This window comes from Suncus etruscus, chromosome 13 (assembly GCF_024139225.1).
Source record: "Suncus etruscus isolate mSunEtr1 chromosome 13, mSunEtr1.pri.cur, whole genome shotgun sequence".
Lineage (NCBI taxonomy): Eukaryota > Metazoa > Chordata > Mammalia > Eulipotyphla > Soricidae > Suncus > Suncus etruscus.
Genome location: NC_064860.1, coordinates 38,190,997 through 38,210,007, shown reverse-complemented (window position 1 = coordinate 38,210,007; position 19,011 = coordinate 38,190,997). Strand labels below are relative to the sequence as shown.

Here is a 19,011-nt window from a genome sequence, read left to right as displayed (position 1 = left end):
GAATGCTGTCTAGTTCAACCTTTATGGAAAGCAATATGGAGATTCCTCCAAAAACTGGAAATCGAGCTCCCATACGATCCAGCTATACCACTCCTAGGAATATACCCTAGGAATACAAAAATACAATACAAAAACCCCTTCCTTACACCTATATTTATTGCAGCACTATTTACCATAGCAAGACTCTGGAAACAACCAAGATGCCCTTCAACAGACGAATGGCTAAAGAAACTGTGGTACATATACACAATGGAATATTATGCAGCTGTCAGGAGAGATGAAGTCATGAAATTTTCCTATACATGGATGTACATGGAATCTATTATGCTGAGTGAAATAAGTCAGAGAGAGAGAGAGAGAGAAAAACACAGAATGGTCTCACTCATCTATGGGTTTTAAGAAAAATGAAAGACATTCTTGCAATAATAATTTTCAGACACAAAAGAGAAAAGAGCTGGAAGTTCCAGCTCACTTCAGAAAGCTCACCACAAATAGTGATGAGTTTAGTTAGAGAAATAACTACATTTTGAACTGTCCTAATAATGAGAATGTATGAGGGAAATGGAGAGCCTGTTTAGAGTACAGGCGGGGGTCGGGTGGGGAGGAGGGAAACTTGGGACATTGGTGATGAAAATGTTGCACTGGTGATGGGGGGTGTTCTTTACATGACTAAAACCCAACCACAATCATATATATAATCAAGGTGTTTAATTAAAAAAATAAATAAAATAAATCACAGTGCTTTAATAAAATAGAATTATAGGAAAAAGACCAAAATCCACCACTCCAGCACCCATACTTTTTCTTGTTTTGTTTTGATTTGCTAGTTTTTTACTTTATTTTCCTTCTCTTTTTTCTTCCACTTTTCTCTTTCTTTTTTATGCTTGTGGTTATTATTTAGAGATTTATTTTTATTTTTATTTGTCGGGTCTATTTTCTTCTTTTTTCTTCCATTTCTCTCTCTCTCTCTCTCTCTCTCTCTCTTTCTCTCTCTCCTTTCTTTTTTGGTAGTTGTCACCAATTTTTTTCTCCCCTTTTTCTTATCCTTTTTCTCTCCAATGACGGTGGAATAGATGTTCAATCTACAACAAGCTGTAAAGTGGAGACCAGTTGCACTAGCATACTGGGGGGTGGGTAGAGGAGGGAGATATGGGATGCATAATGGGAACAGGGTCGGAGGGAGGACAGCACTGGTGGTGGGAATGCCCCTCATTCATTGTCACTATGTACCATAAATGATACAGTGAAAGATTTGTAATGCACTTTGGTCACAATAAAAATTAAAAAAATATATAATAGCAGTAAACACTAACATATACTCCATTTCATGATATCAGTATTAGAGAAGACTGTGGTAACTCAAGTCCAATGTCAAGGAAAACAATAAAAAATAAACAATGAAGCCTACCTAAAATGGAAAAGTTTGTGAATGGTGAAATAAAATATCAGGGGCCGGAGAGATAGCATGGAGGTAAGGCGTTTGCCTTTCATGCAGAAGGACGGTGGTTCGAATCCCGGCATCCCATATGGTCCCCTGAGCCTGCCAGGAGCGATTTCTGAGCATGGGGCCAGGAGTAACCTCTGACCACTGCCAGGTGTGATCCAAAAACCAAAAACCAAAAAAGAAAAAGAAAAAGAAAAAAAGAAATAAAATATCAGAAGAACATTCTGAATGAATGAAGATATTTTTCTGATCATGCATCCTATAGTACAAGTTCTATACAGGGTATAGAACTTAACAATGAAAAATAATGTACTATTTAGAAAGATCTAAATAGACACTATTCCCAAAGAGGATATTTAATTTGGTCAAAGGACACATAAATAAATGCTCCTTTTTGTTTATCACTAAGGAAATTCAATTCAAAGTCATAATGACATGGGGCATAGTTTAGAGGTTGAACTCAGTCCTTGCATGTGTGAAGGCTTGGGCTAAAGTCCCAGCATCACAAAACAGCACATGGACAAATAAGGAAACAAACCATATAAAACCAAGTGAGACCATAATAACATAGATTCATAACTGTAAGATAGATGTCAAAAAGATTAATGAAAGATGTAATCATTGACTAGAATATTGTGTACCACAATATTTATCACAATATATTTTTATTATAGCTATGACATGTAAACAACCTAAATGCCCTTTGATTAAAGATAAATAACAAAAATTTGGTGCATATATTCACAATGGAATATTATTCATCATTATTCAATGATGAAAAATCTTGCTATTCATAGCTAAATGGAAGGAATTCAAAAGTATTCTGTGAAAAATAAGTCCAAAGAAGAAAGATAAATACTAGATGATTTCACATATATGTACAATATAAGGAAACAAAACAAATGAATGAATAAAGCAAAAATAAAATAATGGACATTTATAAAAAGAACTGAGTTTACCAAGAAGAAGCAGGTGTAGAATGAGAGCAAGAGTGGCAGAAATATATTAGATGGTGGTGGGTGATCTTTGATTTATTTTAAAAAAGTGCATCAGGGATGTGGCTCAGTGGTAGAGTGCATGCCTCATTTGACAGTGATAATAGATAAATAGATATATGAACTGTGCTTATAATTAACAAATACTTTGTCAAATCTTTATTTCTCTGATATTTACATACAGATGCATGCTGGTTTTTTTTTTTCCTTGTTTAACCTATGTGTTCTTTTTCTTAAAATTGAAACCATTATGGTTTACGACGGTATTCACAATTAGGTTTCAGACTATACAATGTTTCAGGACCAATCCCACCACCAGTGTCTACATCCCTCCAACCAATGTTCCCAGAATCCATCCCATTCCCCTACAGTCTACCCTCCTGAGCCTGCCAGCATAGCAGCAGGGCCATTTTAAATTTTGGGTGTTAAAGTTTGAGTCTCATGATTTCACTGTTGTTGACTTCGGCTTGGATATTTACTTCTGTCTTTTCTTAATACAACCAATGCATCTGAGACCTCTTGGTTTCTTTTCCCCATCCTTTCATACTTGTATTTCTCCTCCTCCACTCAATTTTTTCTTATCCTCACTATACTTGGGGGCCTAGAGTGTTCTTGACAAACCTCATTTAATCCATTGCATTTCTTCATACATTTATTCTAAATACCACATAAAAGTGATATTATTCTGCATTTATCTTTCTTCTTCTGGCATACTTCTTTTAACATACTATCTCCCAGTTCCATACATATTGCAGAATTGCACAATTGCAGATGCATGTTGTTTTTAATACTTCCTTGGGAATAATTGTTTAAATATGTGATGAAGTGTTTAAACATGTTTAAACATATGCAGTGGTAGGAAGCTTGCCTTGAAAGCAGCTGACCTGGGCTCCATATCCAGCATCTCAGATGGTTAACCAAAGTCTACCAGGTGTGTCCTGAGTGCAGGGCTGGAAGTAATCCTTTAGCACTTCTGGGTTTGGTCCCAAATAAACAAAAGTGATATGAACTATGTGGTGGGCCTTTATGGGAACTCTTGTATGGGAACTCTTGTTTCACATCTTGACACAGGCATAGACTGACTTGGTGGCCGGGATTTGCCTTATTCCTGGTGTCTGCAGCTGTCCTTCATGTAGGAGATTGGCCTAACTGTTACTGAGATTTTGTACCTCATTTTTAAGTCAGGAAGTTGAAGTGTTTATGTGAACAGATGATTGTAATGGGTGACCAGTTTAGATGTCTGTTAAAATGTGTTCATTATCTTGGCACAATGCTTACAGTCACTATTCAAATACATAATCTTAAATGATAATTATAATTTTATCATTATTCTTCATTAGTGAAGGGCCATCAATGTTTTGGAAATATCACTGCTATTGATAAGAAATTTAGAAATACACAGTGATTTCTGATTGTTTATTGGCATTTACTTCTTTGAGGTAAGCTCAGACCTTTCTGTACTGCACCTCAAAAGCTGTGGGCAGAAACCACTTTCCTGGGTTTAGCAGTTGTACTATGAAGTCTAAGTGGTGTCTTATCTACAAAATAAAGAGAAACATAAAGTCATGAACTAATTCTTATCATCTTAGTGAACTTAAAGAACTTCCTATGAGTTCAGTTAACTTAAAACAATAGCATGTTCTTGTGTCAATAACTCATTCTACTATACAGACACCCTCAACTATAAAAATCAGTTCTGAACTTGAAATTGGACATACAAATTGTGTGGATTTATAGTGTGGCACTATTCTTTTTAGTAATACTTTATGTGGTCCTAGATTCTTTAATAGCAGGTGAAGATAAGTCATGGTTGTCTAGGCATTTTTTGATGAGTTGTGGGTTTGAGAGATGAAAGCAGAAAATGAGGGATGCTTAATTATTCCCTATGGCTCAATTAATTGTTTTAAAGCCCTCCTCTCTTAGATCTTTCTTATTGATTTTAATTAAAACCCCCATAAAACCCCCCACAAAACCAACCCCCCACAAAACCAGTATTGCTTATACAATAGAGTGTGGTTGAGCTTTCTCCATTTCCCCCTTCTTCTAACAAATGCTAACAAAGTAAACAGGTTCCACACAGAAAGAAACAGACTAAAAAATGGATTAATTTAATAATCTCTTTCTAGGTACAGTGGGTAGTGGGTAGTTCTTTTCTTGCATTTGGATGATCAGGATTTAATCCTTTGTATACTATATGGTCCTTGAACACTGCCAGGAGTGATCCCTGAATGAAGAGCCAGGAGTAAGCCCTGAGCACCACCCCCCGACATTCTAAGTAACTATAGTGATAACTTGATTTCCTTATCAAGAAAATATAGGTAAATCAAATAGGTTTCATGAGATTATTTTAAAGTTAAAATAAAATAATATATGTAAAAACTTGGAACTATTAGCATTTTGAACTGAGTAATTATTTGTTCTGGTGCTTTCTTGTACATCCTAGAATATTTAGCAATATTCTTGACAACTACTCATTTGTGCCAACAGCTCTCCCTTCCACTCATGTTACAATAACCAAAAATATCCCTAAACATTGTCAAATGTTCCTTGGGAAACAAAATTCCTCTCCCCATTAAGAATCAAGATTATAGCAGAATGTCACATAGAACTTGGAATATTGCAGCTTTTATTGTTAGAGGGAAGGTGAAAGGTGAAATTAGACTATAACTAAGAACATCTAGAGGATTATGAAATTAGGAGACTATTGGTGACTTTAGCAAAAAATGTTGCTGGTACTGAAGGTAAGAAGGTGCTGAAGGCAGAAATAAGTGATTACTGGCTGAATTTATTACATAGAACCCTACCAACAAATTTTAACCTGCCTTTTAATTTCTTACAAAAGGTTAACATATCTTAGTCTTTGTGTTTATTCTAGCATCTCTTGAACTGACTGAGTAGCTTATTTTTAAACACAGAAGGAAAAATGAATTGACCCCCTTCAACTATGACATTTGTCCAGTTTTTTGATTGTCAGTCTCTTTAGGGCTTAATTATAGTCCGTGTGGAACATTTGTGGGACACTTCCTTAGAACTGGTTGCATTCCAGGATCCCATTAAATTTGTTAGCAAGATGCTCATTATGATTGAGAGGGTTTTAATTGTTATGTTTCCTTAAGAATGTGGAGTTAAGTAAATGATAAATACAGCATAACTAATAAATATAACAACAGCAACAACACCAAAATTTTCATTTTTTAAAGACAGTAACTAATCCCACTCCTGGTCTGTTGCTGTGTGCCACATGTACTTTGCATATAATCTCATTTTAACATTTTACAGTTGCCTTGAAAGTTGATATTAATATTTTGTTTTGTAAATTAACTAAAGCAGAAGCTAGAGTTTCACAGTGCTCTCAAGATTATACAAGTATATAAGGGACCATGATGTATTAATGTTTTTTTAGTTCTCTAAATTCCAAATTCATGACATTTCATGTGTCTATGTTGAAGGTAAAAGTTGCTTTGGGAGTTATTTCCAGTTAAAGATGTTTTATGATTATAACCAGAGCCAACATCAGTTAGCCTGTTAGTTATATAATAGCAAATTAGTTCCATGACCAAATCTTCCTTTTCTGTCTGTTACTGTTTTTAACTTTTCTCAGTTTTATCCTGACCTGCAGACTCCAGAGCTTTTATGGATTTCAATGCAGCTTGCTAAATTATCTGAAGAAATGAATGGGTAAAGCTAACATTCATTCACAAGCATTATCATATTGAAATCTCACAATGGCTTAATATAAAGCACTTATTATCTACCGACTTGCAGATGAAGAAAATAAGTAAAAGAAAAGTTAAATATCTTTCTGGGGTCATAAGCCATAAATGATCTTGTCTTAAACCAATATTTATCTGTATTAATAATTTCTATCTAAGTTCTTCCATTATTGGGGTGAGGGAGACAGACAACCCTGAAATGGGGCCTATTTTAAAACATCCCTTGTTCAGAGTACCTTGTGCACATACCTCAGTGAATTCAATGCAGGTGCACCCTTCACAAGATCCAGTGGGAGTTACATTGTCATTATTATTAGGATTGTCTTTAGCATTTCTATGGCTCTCTGTTCTTGCAAATTGCCATCTAGGTTTTTTCCTATTGAAGATTCAAAAGTACATTGAAATAAATTGCATATATATATATATTTATTTGGTTGAAAATTTTAAAGAGAAGTATCCTAGTTGGTGCTGAGATCCAGTAGCTAAAATAACATAGTTTTTAAAAATCTAGTTAAACCTGCCTAGAAAAGCAGAGCAGCCTCACTTTGCAACACAACCTCTGATGATTGAGCATCTTGCTATTCTGAGATAGAATGAAAATTCAATAGATCAATCAAATCAATAAGAAAATATCAACTGATGATAAGCAATACATTGTAAATTAATGTAATATTGAATTAAATCTATTTCATATTTGCTTCAATTGATATTCCATAATAACAACCTTATTTATACTGTAAGTCTTTACTCAACATTCTTTGATTTATAAACATTAAAAATGTCCAAATGTAAATAAAAAATGTCTGCATAAGAATCTTTTCAAATCTTTTATACTTCTCTTTAGCTACAAAAGATCCCAGTACTGTGCCAAGCAGCTATTCTTTGCTTTTACCCAGAGACTGACATCTTACTGATCTTTTAGTATCAATAAGCAAAATGCTTTAATTCTAAAGTAAAAATAGGCATGTTGGACAAGCTTAAACTCCAACTACCACTTTGGTATTGCTGCATTATTATTTGCTCATGTATTTTGATACTATTTAACTAAATACATAAATTGGAATAACTACCTACTTGTAACAATTTTCACTGACCCAATATGCTGTATTAAATAATGAAAGTCTCACAATTAAACATTACTCCCCAAATCATATGCCATCATTAAAGAAAACATATACAGTCATCATCTCAAGTACTGCATATTTCTATTGGGAATAATTGGATTCTGACTTGGAAACTGCCTGACTTAAAATAGACTATTGAAAACAGTACCTCTCCAAATTCTCAGCACTGGATTTCCAGGGTGCTGAATTGGGGAGTTTAAATAACAAGACCCTTACAATTAGTAAAACCCTTAAGAGGAATATAATCAACTTTCATACAAATCCCAGGAATAGTAACAGCTTTTAATTTCCATATTTCAATTTTGCCTTATTATATCTTTTAGAGCCCATAAGTATCTAATGTTTTTTTGGGAGGGGGGAGGGAAGCAAAACTGTTCAAACAGAAAAATGAAAACAGTTCTCAGTTTTTTAAAATAAGAGGGAGTATAGACTTTTAATGCATATTCTAATAAAACAATAAAATGCCAAGCTGATTAAAAATATGTATTAAATTATAAATAAAAAGAAATTACTTACCTTGAAATTTTCTTCTGATTTCTGGAGACTGTAGAGTTTAGCACCTTAGTTAAACTGTAGTTGTTTACTGATAACACATATGTCCAAGCAAAGCAAACTTTGCCTTTCCCAGGACACAGAAACTCTGGAAACGAATAGAAAGAAAATCACCCATTTTATTCTCTAAGGTGAAATCACTCGTGTGATGCTCTTCCAGCTTCCCTATTAGTCCTTACTGAATGTTTCATAGCTGCTTTAGAATGCAACCGTCTTCTTTAGTGGATTTGGGAGCTACCCTAAACTGAACATTGCTTGGGTCAGCCCTTCAGAAGCTCTGTCCTTGGTGCTGAAAGAGAGGTGGAGTAGGCAGAAGCAGGACCTGCTTTTCTATCTCCTTCTCTTTTCCCTCTGTGCTTCTATCTGCTCTGTTCTCTGCTTTTTGCACATCTGTATTTCCCCCTCAGTGCTCTTTTTAATCCTGGTTATTCCACTGTTTTTACTTTAATCCTTTAATTGCTCTTGAATAACTCTCATCTTTCTCATCTTGATTGCCTTTTTAGCTTTTGGTGGGTGTAAAACTGACTGGTTTAGAATAAGAAACAGATCAACAAATTGATATCACAAGTGGTTAATTGAAATCAGTACAATTTAAAACATAGTTGACAGAATAATTGTACTTGGAGGTGTAAGCCTGTCTAGGAAGATAAAGTTAAAGAGAATATATTCTAGTGGAAGCAAAACTGTGGCATGACGACTAAGATGAAATACATGTATTCATTGTTTTCTATGTTTACAAAAACATTTTTCAATTAATGTTAATTTTTTATAGTTGGCATATGTGAGCTGATGTAAAAAGAAGCTCAAGCCTAAAATTGGCTGAAGTAAAACACAATTAAAAGCATTACCTGTATGTTTTCAAAAGTGAAAAGTCTTTCTGAAAGTCTGTTTCTAGAACTCGATAACCTTAGTTTATGGTCATTTGTTCATAAAATTTTTACATTTAATCTTAATTTTTTCTTGATTTCTCTTTAATAAAATCCTTTCCTTCCTTTAGACAGTGGCAATTCTTTTACTGTTTCTTTTACTATTCTTTTTCTTCAAACTATATATGTGCTTGGCAGCTGCAGAACACAGTCATGAGAAAGATAGTCTTAGACTATAACAGAGACCTCTGCTGGCTGAGGAAGATGCAGCAACAATGTCTATTACTATTAATAACAACCACCACCATTATTTATTGAGCATGTACTACTTACCAAATATTCTTTATTTTTCACTTGCAGTCTATAAAGTAGGAAAAACTGTTTTTGTACCATCCCAATTTATAATCAAATAAATTGATACTTAGAAGGCTTAAAATAATATCTGAGTGCCATATATCCCCAAATTAGTGGGCTAGAATTTAGTTACAGACATCTTAATTCTGGGACCTGTTCTCTTAACTACTATGCTATAATTTTTCCCAAGGTGGAAAACTTCAATATCACAGGACACTGATAATATCTTACATAATAAAATTCTAATAAAATAGTAATAATACAACATTAGCATGATCACATTTTAGAAAATATTTTCTAATTCATGTTCTGTCTGTATCTTACACATCTGATGACTATTTTTACAGAGGCTGATATGGATTAAATGGTATCTCTTTCAAATTCATATATGAAAATTTTAACCTCAGAATGCATCTACACTCTGTGTTAAGGTATTTACAGACCTTTTATCTTAAGCTAATATGAGAAAAATTATGATGTGCTCTACTCCAATAAGACTGTTGCCCTTTCAAAAAGAGAAAGAGACATTGGGGACACAGACAAAGAAAAGGCTCAGTAAAGATAAAGCAAGAAACTGACTGCCTGCAAATAAAAAAAGAGAAGGCTCAGGAGAACTCACACATGTCCAATTATCGATATTGAACTTCTAGTCTCCAGTACTATGAGAAAATAAATTTATGTTTTTCAAGTCCTCAATAAGTAATAGTTTATTATGCTTGTTCTAACAAACAAATACAGAGACTTAGAGTAGATAAGTCTCATTTCTAAAGTTGTTTGTGATTCTGTGAATATAAATGCTATTTTACATAATTATAATTTTACATGATGTAAGATTGGGTTTCCCAATCTGAATGTGAAACTTCAAGTTTTTCTCTTGGATCAGGGAACCAAAAGATTATTCATCATGAGGATTGGCATATCTGATATGTAAAAATAAGGAGTTTATGAGAAAAATGATTGTTAAGGAGTTTAAGGGCTTTAATTGTTTGGATTCTACATGGTTCTTCTTTGAGTATCTCACGTTTATTCTATTTAACATTTGAAGCTCTGTGTTTAATAATAATGCTGCTCTGACAGGGCATGAATCGGGCAACAAAGCCCTTATTTCTAAAGTTCTTGTGTTAAGTTACCATATCTGTGTATTGGTATTGTAAGTACAAATGTTGCTGGCAGAATTTTTTTTACAATTAAAATTTATCTATTTATTTTAATTTGTGTGTGTGTGTGTGCTCAGAGTTTATTTTTTGGCTTTGTACTCAGGAAGCACTCCTGCCAGGCTCAGGAGTCAATATAAGATGCAAAGGTTTGAACAGGTTAGTCATGTGCAAGACAAGTGCCCTACTCACTGTACCATTGTAACATACATTTTTTAGCATATCTATAATTCATTTTTTTTTGGTTTTTGGGCCACACCCTGTGACACTCAGGGGTTACTCCTGGTTATGCGCTCAGAAGTTGCTCCTGGCTTCTTGGGGGACCATATGGGACGCCGGGGGATCGAACCGCGGTCCGTCTTAGGCTAGCGCAGGCAAGGCAGGCACCTTGCCTCCAGTGCCACCGCCCGGCCCCTATAATTCATTTTTTATAAAATTCAAATTAAGATAAATATTGATAGAGAGATTTTAATTCACTATAGGGTCAGCACTATATAATCAATATACCCCAAATCACACATCTAGAGAATCAACTCAATGTCCAATCTATATACTTTGATGTGCTAGTAAATGGAAAGATAAACGAATGTAAATGTATAGAAAATGAAAAGAGAGGGGTGTGTATGTGAAAGAATTAGTTCTTCATCTCAAAACATTAGTTCAGGTAAAGATTAATAATTATCCTTTTTAATCTCACACATTTCATTCATCTTTACAACATGGAACAAGCTTCATTCTTTTAAGTAAAATTTACTTAACTTTAATTTATGATTGGCATTGGAGATTTTGAGATTTGTCTTCTGGGAAGAACTCCAGTACGCCTACAGAACAGACATGCTTGGGCAAAAACCAAGACAAATACAGATAATTTTCCTCATCTTCCTTCCAGGAAACCATCTCAATAGCATGACCGAAACATTCTCATGTACTAGCCAACTGTACTTGATCAATGAAGAAGTCTATCTTTTGAACTGCAGTGGGAGGTTTAGAGCGAGAGTTAAGAGGTGTTGGGTTTCTGCATGCTCAGTGGTTTTGTTTGAAATGGAATTAGTGTGAAGTTTGTGGTGGAAATATTCCCTTTTAGTCTTTTGAAATGTTGTTCCAGGGTAGCTATTCTTTTTATTTCATCTCAGGAACCTTGCCTTCAGCACCAACCAGTGCAACATGACTATTTCACACCATTTTAAGACTCCACAGAGTTCACATTCATCAGTGTAGTGTGGAGACCAATGAGGTTGTGTGAGAGCCAATTTATAAGGATCTCTACAAAAATAGGGACATTTTGTTTTCATGTCTGACCTTAACAAGCAGTTCTCACTATGAACTGGCAGATTTTATTATCTTGATGATCTTAAATCGCATGAATTATCATCTAGTCTAAACTACAACACTGTGTTTTTCACTGCAATCAAACCCTAAGGCACTGAGTGCAAATATAAGTAGGAAAATGAAACAAGTGATCAATGTAGAAGGACTGCTTCTTCCAACTTCTAGTTCCCATTTTATCTAATGATGCTGTCTTGAGATAGATGCAAACTGTCTGAGAAAGCACTAGTTTTTATGTTTGAATTTATTCTGTTGCTGAAATAAATTTAGTGAAAGAAAATAATAGCTCAAACCACTTATTATTTTCCAGTATATATTTTTTTGAAAAACCAGAGAAAGGAAGCAAATAATGGAAGGTTTCTAGATTAATCATATCACTATTCAATCTACTCTTAATTTTTTATTTGAAGCAACACAATTTATGATATTGTCAATTATAGGGTTTTATGCATGCAATACCACATCCTCTACCAGATTGTCTACTTTCCTCCACCATTGTCCAGTGTCTTCCACCACCTACTGTTCCACTGTTCTTGGGAAACTCAGCTATGTAGACAAGATATTACTTTCTGTGTCTCTTTAAGTAGTAGAGCATAGCAGAAAAAAAATGCAAGTAAGTGATACATGTTTTAATATTACATTCGCTTTTCTTTTTTTACTTTATTTAAAGAAAATGTATTAGATAGTTGATCATGGGGCCAAGCGGTCTTGGATGCATTAGTAGTGTTAAAAAAAAGTCAGAACTAAATATCCAAGCCAAAGGCAACAACAGTGGAATCAAGAGACCCAAACTTTAATAATCTAAATTTAAAATGGGCCTATTATACTGGCAGACTGGGGGGTGGTGGTGAAGAGGGGTGGTATGGGGAACATTGGTGGTGAGAGGTCCACACTGGTGGTGGGATGGGCCCTGATTAATTATATGTCTGAAACCCAACTGTGAAGAACTTTGTAAGTCACAATTGTTTCACTAAAATTAAAATTAAAAATATAGAAAGAAAAATGAAAATGAAAAAGGAAGAGAATAAAGAAACTTTAAAAAAGAAAGATATAAAAGGAGTACAAATTAGTGACAATTAGTGTGTCTTCAATCAAGTCATTAATACAATGGCAGAAAGTTTAGTAAGATCTTGTTGTTAGCAGTCCATTATGTTAAATTGTTGTGTTTCAAACAAATGAAGTTTTCCAGGAATTCAATTTTACAGATACTGCAGCTTTTGTGGAGCATGTTCTTAGTTGCCAGGCCTCCCAGAAGAAGGATGATGTGGGAAGAGGGTTGACATACTTGCTCCGAAGAAAGCCCTGGTGATATCAGTCCAAATACTGGCATACCTAAAGTTTGGTCAGACTTGCTTTTGAAGAGAATCATAGAAGAGTGGTGAGTCAGGGCCATAGGAAAAGATGGTGTTTAAGGGACATGGATGCAGCAGGCATGCTTTGACAGAGCAGGGTTTGGCCTGCCCTCTTCTTCTAAGATGGCCCGCTGTATGGCTGGTGTACTCAAAATTTTCACAGCTTGGTTTACATTTCTATTTAGAATAGAGTGAGTCTATGTAGCTGGCACAGTGCGAGCAACTATGTTTGTTTTTCTATGTGCTTATATTTTTAATTTTACTTCCATAACTTTTCATCTGTTTTCTTCTTGATTTTTCTTATTGCTCATCAACTAATTTTTTCTTTTTTTTTTCTTTTCTTAAATTTCCTCCAATTTATTCAATAGTTTTTTTTTTTTTGGCAGCGCTCAGGGGTCACTCCTGATTTCACGCTCAGAAATCGCTTCTGGCAGGCTTGGGGGACCATATGGGATGCCGGAATTCCAACCGATGACCTTCTGCATGAAAGGCAAATGCCTTACCTCCATGCTATCTCTCCGGCCCCATATAGTTTTACTTTTTTCTTCAATATATAGAAATGGGAATGAGGATAAACTTGAATTAGAGAAATGTGCATCTCAATTTTTCGTGTGTTCAAAAGAATTTTGTGTTGATGGAAGATTTTACTTTCTACAGATGGCCACAAATACATTTTTATTTATTTTTTTAAGATTTAGTCTTTCATTATCAAGAGATAGAGTCTAATATCTCCATTTTTGAACTTGGTGAGCTTTGGTTTCAACTAGTAAACAGATGGGGCATTGAATTTTAAGGCTGGGCCATAACAATTACATTACTTCCAATTTGTTCTTATAAAGTATTTGCTCTTGGAACTTAGTCAACATGTTATGAGAAATCCTACGTAGTCCCTGGAAAGGCCATTACATAGAGAAATCAAAACAGGTATCCTATAGTCCTAGAATATTGTTCCCAGATGAAAATCAGAATCAATGTGTCAACAATTAGAATGAGTCACTTTGAATGTGCTTCTATTAATCTAAATTGAGTGTCCTAGTTGATACCACATTAAGCACAGATAAGCTGTATCTGCAAAACACACATCAGATTCATGAGTAAAATAAAGTTTATAAAATCTGGTTCCTTAAAGGATGGATCATAGGCCAAGATCAGCAACATCAGCTTCACTATGAAAGTTGTTACAAAGAGAGAACATTGATCTTCAACCCAGTCCTACTGACCCCAGAATCTATATTTTGACAAGATGCTCAGGCTACTTATTGGGGAATAAAATTGGTATAAATATTAATATATTGTTACATTAATGATATATAATAATTATATTTCATAATTAAATAATAATGGCTGCTAATACTTTCCAGGTAATCAGGTCCTGGCTGATACCTCTGTAGCATTCTCAGAAAAAAGAAAGGGTACAGATTCCAAACTGCCACCCCTTATACCCTCGACATAAAAGGTTTAGCTATATGATTGAAATAAAAAAAATTAGATTTTAGTATGAGATTTCAAGCTAAATCTTCTCATTTGAGAAAAGACTATAGGATTGACAAACTTTTGGTCTTTCCTTTTGGAAGCAGAGTGGGCAGATCCTCATCTACTGCACCCAACCTGCCACCAGAAAACTCAACAGCCCCCACAAATCTTTCAACATTTTCCCTCAGGAAAACTGCTCAGCTCCTCCACCATTCGTTCCAAAAGAAAATAATGACCATTGATACTTTTCAGGTAGGCGAGTTTTGACTGAGATACCCCTGTGGCATATGCAGAAAGGGAATGGTGTCACTAAATTTGTTTTAGACCTATAAATCATAGACTACATGACCACATAATTCTTTTATTTATTTATTTGTTTGTTTGTTTATTTGTTTATTTATTTATTTTTGGTTTTTGGGTCACACCAAGCGGCACTCAGTTATTACTCCTGGCTCTACACTCAGAAATCGCTCCTGGCAGGCTCGGGGGATCATATGAGATGCTGGGATTCGAACCACCGTCTTTCTGCATGCAAGGCAAATGCCTTACCTCCATGCTATCTCTCTGGCCCGTGGCCACATAATTCTTCAATATTTTATAGTAGTGTCAACCCAATATCACAGAAAATCTTATGGAAAAATTATCAGTGAGCCTAAACAGTAACACAGAAGGCTCAGCTAGCACCAATCACAGCCCAGGCCAGTAACTCCTTAGATACTGACTTTGATAGCACCAAGGAGAGATAACAATAATTTAGAATTGACCCATCTTGCTCTAAGTTTAGTAATTAAATTTGCCTTTGTGCTGTAACAAACAATATGAAGTAAATTTGTTTGTGCTGACATGCGCTTACTTGCTTATTTTAGCAAGTGGGAGATTGGTGAAGGGAAGTACAGATGGACAGTGGGATTTATATTTGAATATTTAGTGCCTTAAATGTCTGTATTCAGAACAACTTAGTAAATCACAGTGTTCTAATGGAAATTAGAAAAAATAAAAGAAAGTTGATTTGCATACATGTAGAGGGACTTGAGAATGAAAGAGATGGTGTAGTATTATTACAGAAGTCAAAATAGCTGAGATATGGAGAATCTATGAGTTTTAAAGGGGCCTAGACAGTATACTGAGTTAGGTGTGTTTCAGCTGTTTTAGTCTAGAAAGAGAGGAACACTAATGGGCACAGTATAGAGAGATGGTAGAGGTGCTTTGATTTAATTATTGTTGGCAACACAATATCATAGACTATGTTGGGTTTTGGTAATTGAATGCATGTGTATAGAAATATATTTATTTTGTGGAAAATAGTTTTAATGCCCGTTTAGGTTTTCCAGTGTGAAATGTGCTATAGGACTAGAAGTAGACAGTTATTATTATTGCTACAAATTGAGTGTTGAGTATTCACACATCATGTCATTCTTCAGTAAGTGTCTTTTTAAATGGTTTGATATCTGACCTATTGCATAAAGGAACTCCTTTCTCTTTATATCTGATTTTTCAAGATACTCAGCATGTATAAAATGTATCTGAAGTCCATTCTCTGCAGGTTACATTTTCAATTCTCAGAAATTCATTGCTCCTCAGCAGACAGTACTTGTAGAACTTTATATATTAATGACCATAATCTTGCATTCAGTAGTAGTTTTTTGTCCTGTTCATAGTCCTTTTGCAAACTTATCATTGATATACAAATATACTATTTTACTGCCATGATTAAACTATAGTCACTCCAAAAGTTTCTTTTAAAAAAGGCATATTTTTAAAAGTAGCTGATTTTGAAATGGTTGCAAACAGCACAAAATGGGTGTATTTTGTGTCATTAGAACTTTTGGGAAATTCAAAAAAAACTGTAAAATTTATTAGATTAGCACACCTATTCCTAGAAAACACCATTTTCTCTTATTTTACTCAGAGATTTTTTTTTCTCAAACTGTGTTCTATTTTCCACATAAACATGGTATACAGTATTATGGAAGGCTAGAAGTTTAGTTTATACTTATTTGTGTGTATGACTGTCTCCACTCTTACCATCCAAGCTTTTTATGTTTATTTATTACATATAAAATGTGTGCATTTACTTCAGTCTCCACAAACTTACCTAAGTGTGCTTTCCAAAGCATAATAAGAAATCATGCTTATTATTTTGCATTGCAAACAACAAAAATACAGTCCTCAATGGAATTAAATAATGAACTGATACCTGAAGAAAAAAATAGAAGTTAAGACAATGAAAGACAATTGAAGAGTGAGAAAATTTCATTTCTGATTTTCTCAGTGGTTTAGAAGTTTGTGTCTGGCATCAGTGCTCCAGTTATTAATTTTACCACCAGTGTAACATTCCTTCCATCATTATCTCCAGTTTCCACTTATGCCCAAGCCTGCCCCCTTGGTAGACACAACTAAATGGTAACGAGATTATAAAAAAAAAAACTTTAGTGAAATAATTTGTAAAAATTATCTCATAATGTGGTCATTTACTTAGTAAACTCTGAAGGTTTACTAAGGTATTTGTTGCTAGTTGAGTATTCTGTATTATTGTGTTGATCGTTGGTGGCTTTTATGCTATATTCACACTTAATCTGGTGTGTCCTACAGTTTCTACAGTCAGTACTGAGGAATTTGGAGATTCATATTAGGAGAAATTTAGGATATTGAGGATTTTGGAGCTCCAGGAATTTGAGGGTCTATGGAACTGGGCCGAGAAAGTTGATATGTGGTGTAGTGACTGTGGGATGTAGGTATGGCTGCTGGGGCTTCCAGAAGTGGGGTGGAAAAAAGTTGCCTGTCTCCAATCTAAATAGACTCCAGAGTTTTCAGTCCCTAAACCAGTGTTTTGAAATTATTGTTTGAAGTTGTTGTTCTGCTGTCTCTGATAAGGTTAACTGTGAAGCAGTGAAATTGGGCCATTGGCATAGTGGAGGTTGTGGGGTGGAAGCAGCTGCTAGATGTTGGCAAGGGAGGGAATCAGCAAGTCCTCCTCCCAAGGGTCTTCCACAATTTTTAGCCATGAGACTGGTGTACTTGTAAATTTATGATCTTGGTTCACCTCTCTTTAGAGAATAAAATGAGTCTAGATTTGGTCAGTGAGTTGGCCAGCACTTAAATTATTGAAAAAAATTTAATTAAAAAAATAAAAACCCAACAGCCATGCCATTCTAACTTTCTTTTATAAATTTAATTCTAGTGTTTGTGTATGTAAAAAGTTGTGTACAACTTTTACACAACTGAAAACTTAATTTACTTTTTTATTACAATATTATTGGTTTACCAGACTGCATATGTTTTAAGACCACATGTATTCTTTTTTTTTTTTTTTTACTGGATTAGGATTCTTTTTTTTTTTTTGCTCCTGTATTCTTTTTATTTTTCTTTTTTCTTTCTTTTTTTTTAATATAATTTTTATTTTGATCATAGTGGCTTACATATTGTTGACAATAACATTTTAGGTACATATTTACATAAAATCAGGGGGGATTCCCATCACCAGATTGTCCTCCCTACACCTCCGTTTTTGTCCTACCTCCCATATCCTCTTCCCTCACCCCCAGGGCGGCTAGAATATGTGGTCCCCTCTGTATCCAACCCACTACTTAGTAGTCTTGCACCTGTTTGGTCTTGATGCCTCCCTTATCTCCCCCTCTAACTGTAGGCAGGACTAGCTAGTTCAAGTTGCGTGGTTTTGCCTGAAAAAGAGAAGATAAATAAACTGGGGTAAGAGTCTAATACCCTAAAAATGGGTGGAATCCTTCTAGAGGCTCTCATCATCGATTTGGGAGATGAAGGAGAAAAAGAAGGTGAAACACTCCACCAGTACCAAAAAAAGTGTCAAATATCCAGTGAGGACTCCAGCTATATCAATAAGAACCACAAAAAAAACAGACGAAAAACAAAACAAAACAAACGAAAACAAACAAAAACACGCCATGGTCTTGAAATAAAAAACATGGCATAGCACATAACGAAAGAAAAGAAAGGAAGAGAAAAAAATAAGTATAATTGGGGACAACAATTTCAATAATCACACCCAAACAGAGAAATCGACCAAAATAGATAGGTAAATAAAAATAATAATAACAATAAGAAATGAAGGTAATATATATAAAATAACCAAGGTTTTGTGCTTTTTGTATTTTTGTTTATCCCTCCTGCCCTGGCACAGTAAATATTGGGGTCATTCGAAAAGGAATTCACTTGGCCTAAGAAATATGGGGTTTCTCCGTCCTTGGAGTATACTGTCATGGGATCAGCTCTAGACTTTGCTCAGGATCATTTACTCTACCGGTGGTGTTTTTTTTAAGACCACATGTATTCTTTAAATATATGTTACAAACTATAATCACATCAAAGTGCTGATACTCCCCAGGGTCTTCTATCTCTCTCCCTCTTTAGTATTAATAATCCGACTTTGCTACCTAAGCACTTATTTTTGTTTGGCTCTATTTTAATTATTGTCATTAGGTATACCACTTAAAATGATTATATTGTTTTATACTATTGTGAACATCATCTGTAATAACTATTGAGTGGCATTTTGATTGAAGCTCTATTGTCTAAATGATCATTTTAATGTGATCAACATAATAGGTTATTGAAGGGATATTTATATTAACAAACATAAAGCCTAAGATTGTTGTCCTTAAACTTCATGTTTAGGAAAATTT

The 19,011-nt window shown here is 34.6% G+C and overlaps 1 protein-coding gene across 1 annotated transcript in view; it reads right to left on the bottom strand.

The window, feature by feature from the left end:
- Positions 1-7,988, bottom strand: part of DRD3 (dopamine receptor D3) — an 84,327-nt gene extending 76,339 nt beyond the window's left edge. Inside the window, exon 1 of the mRNA XM_049785790.1 lies at positions 7,793-7,988. The gene's annotated coding sequence lies outside the window, so the exon portion shown is untranslated. The remainder of the gene's footprint in view (positions 1-7,792) is intronic.
- Positions 7,989-19,011: the final 11,023 nt, after the last annotated feature.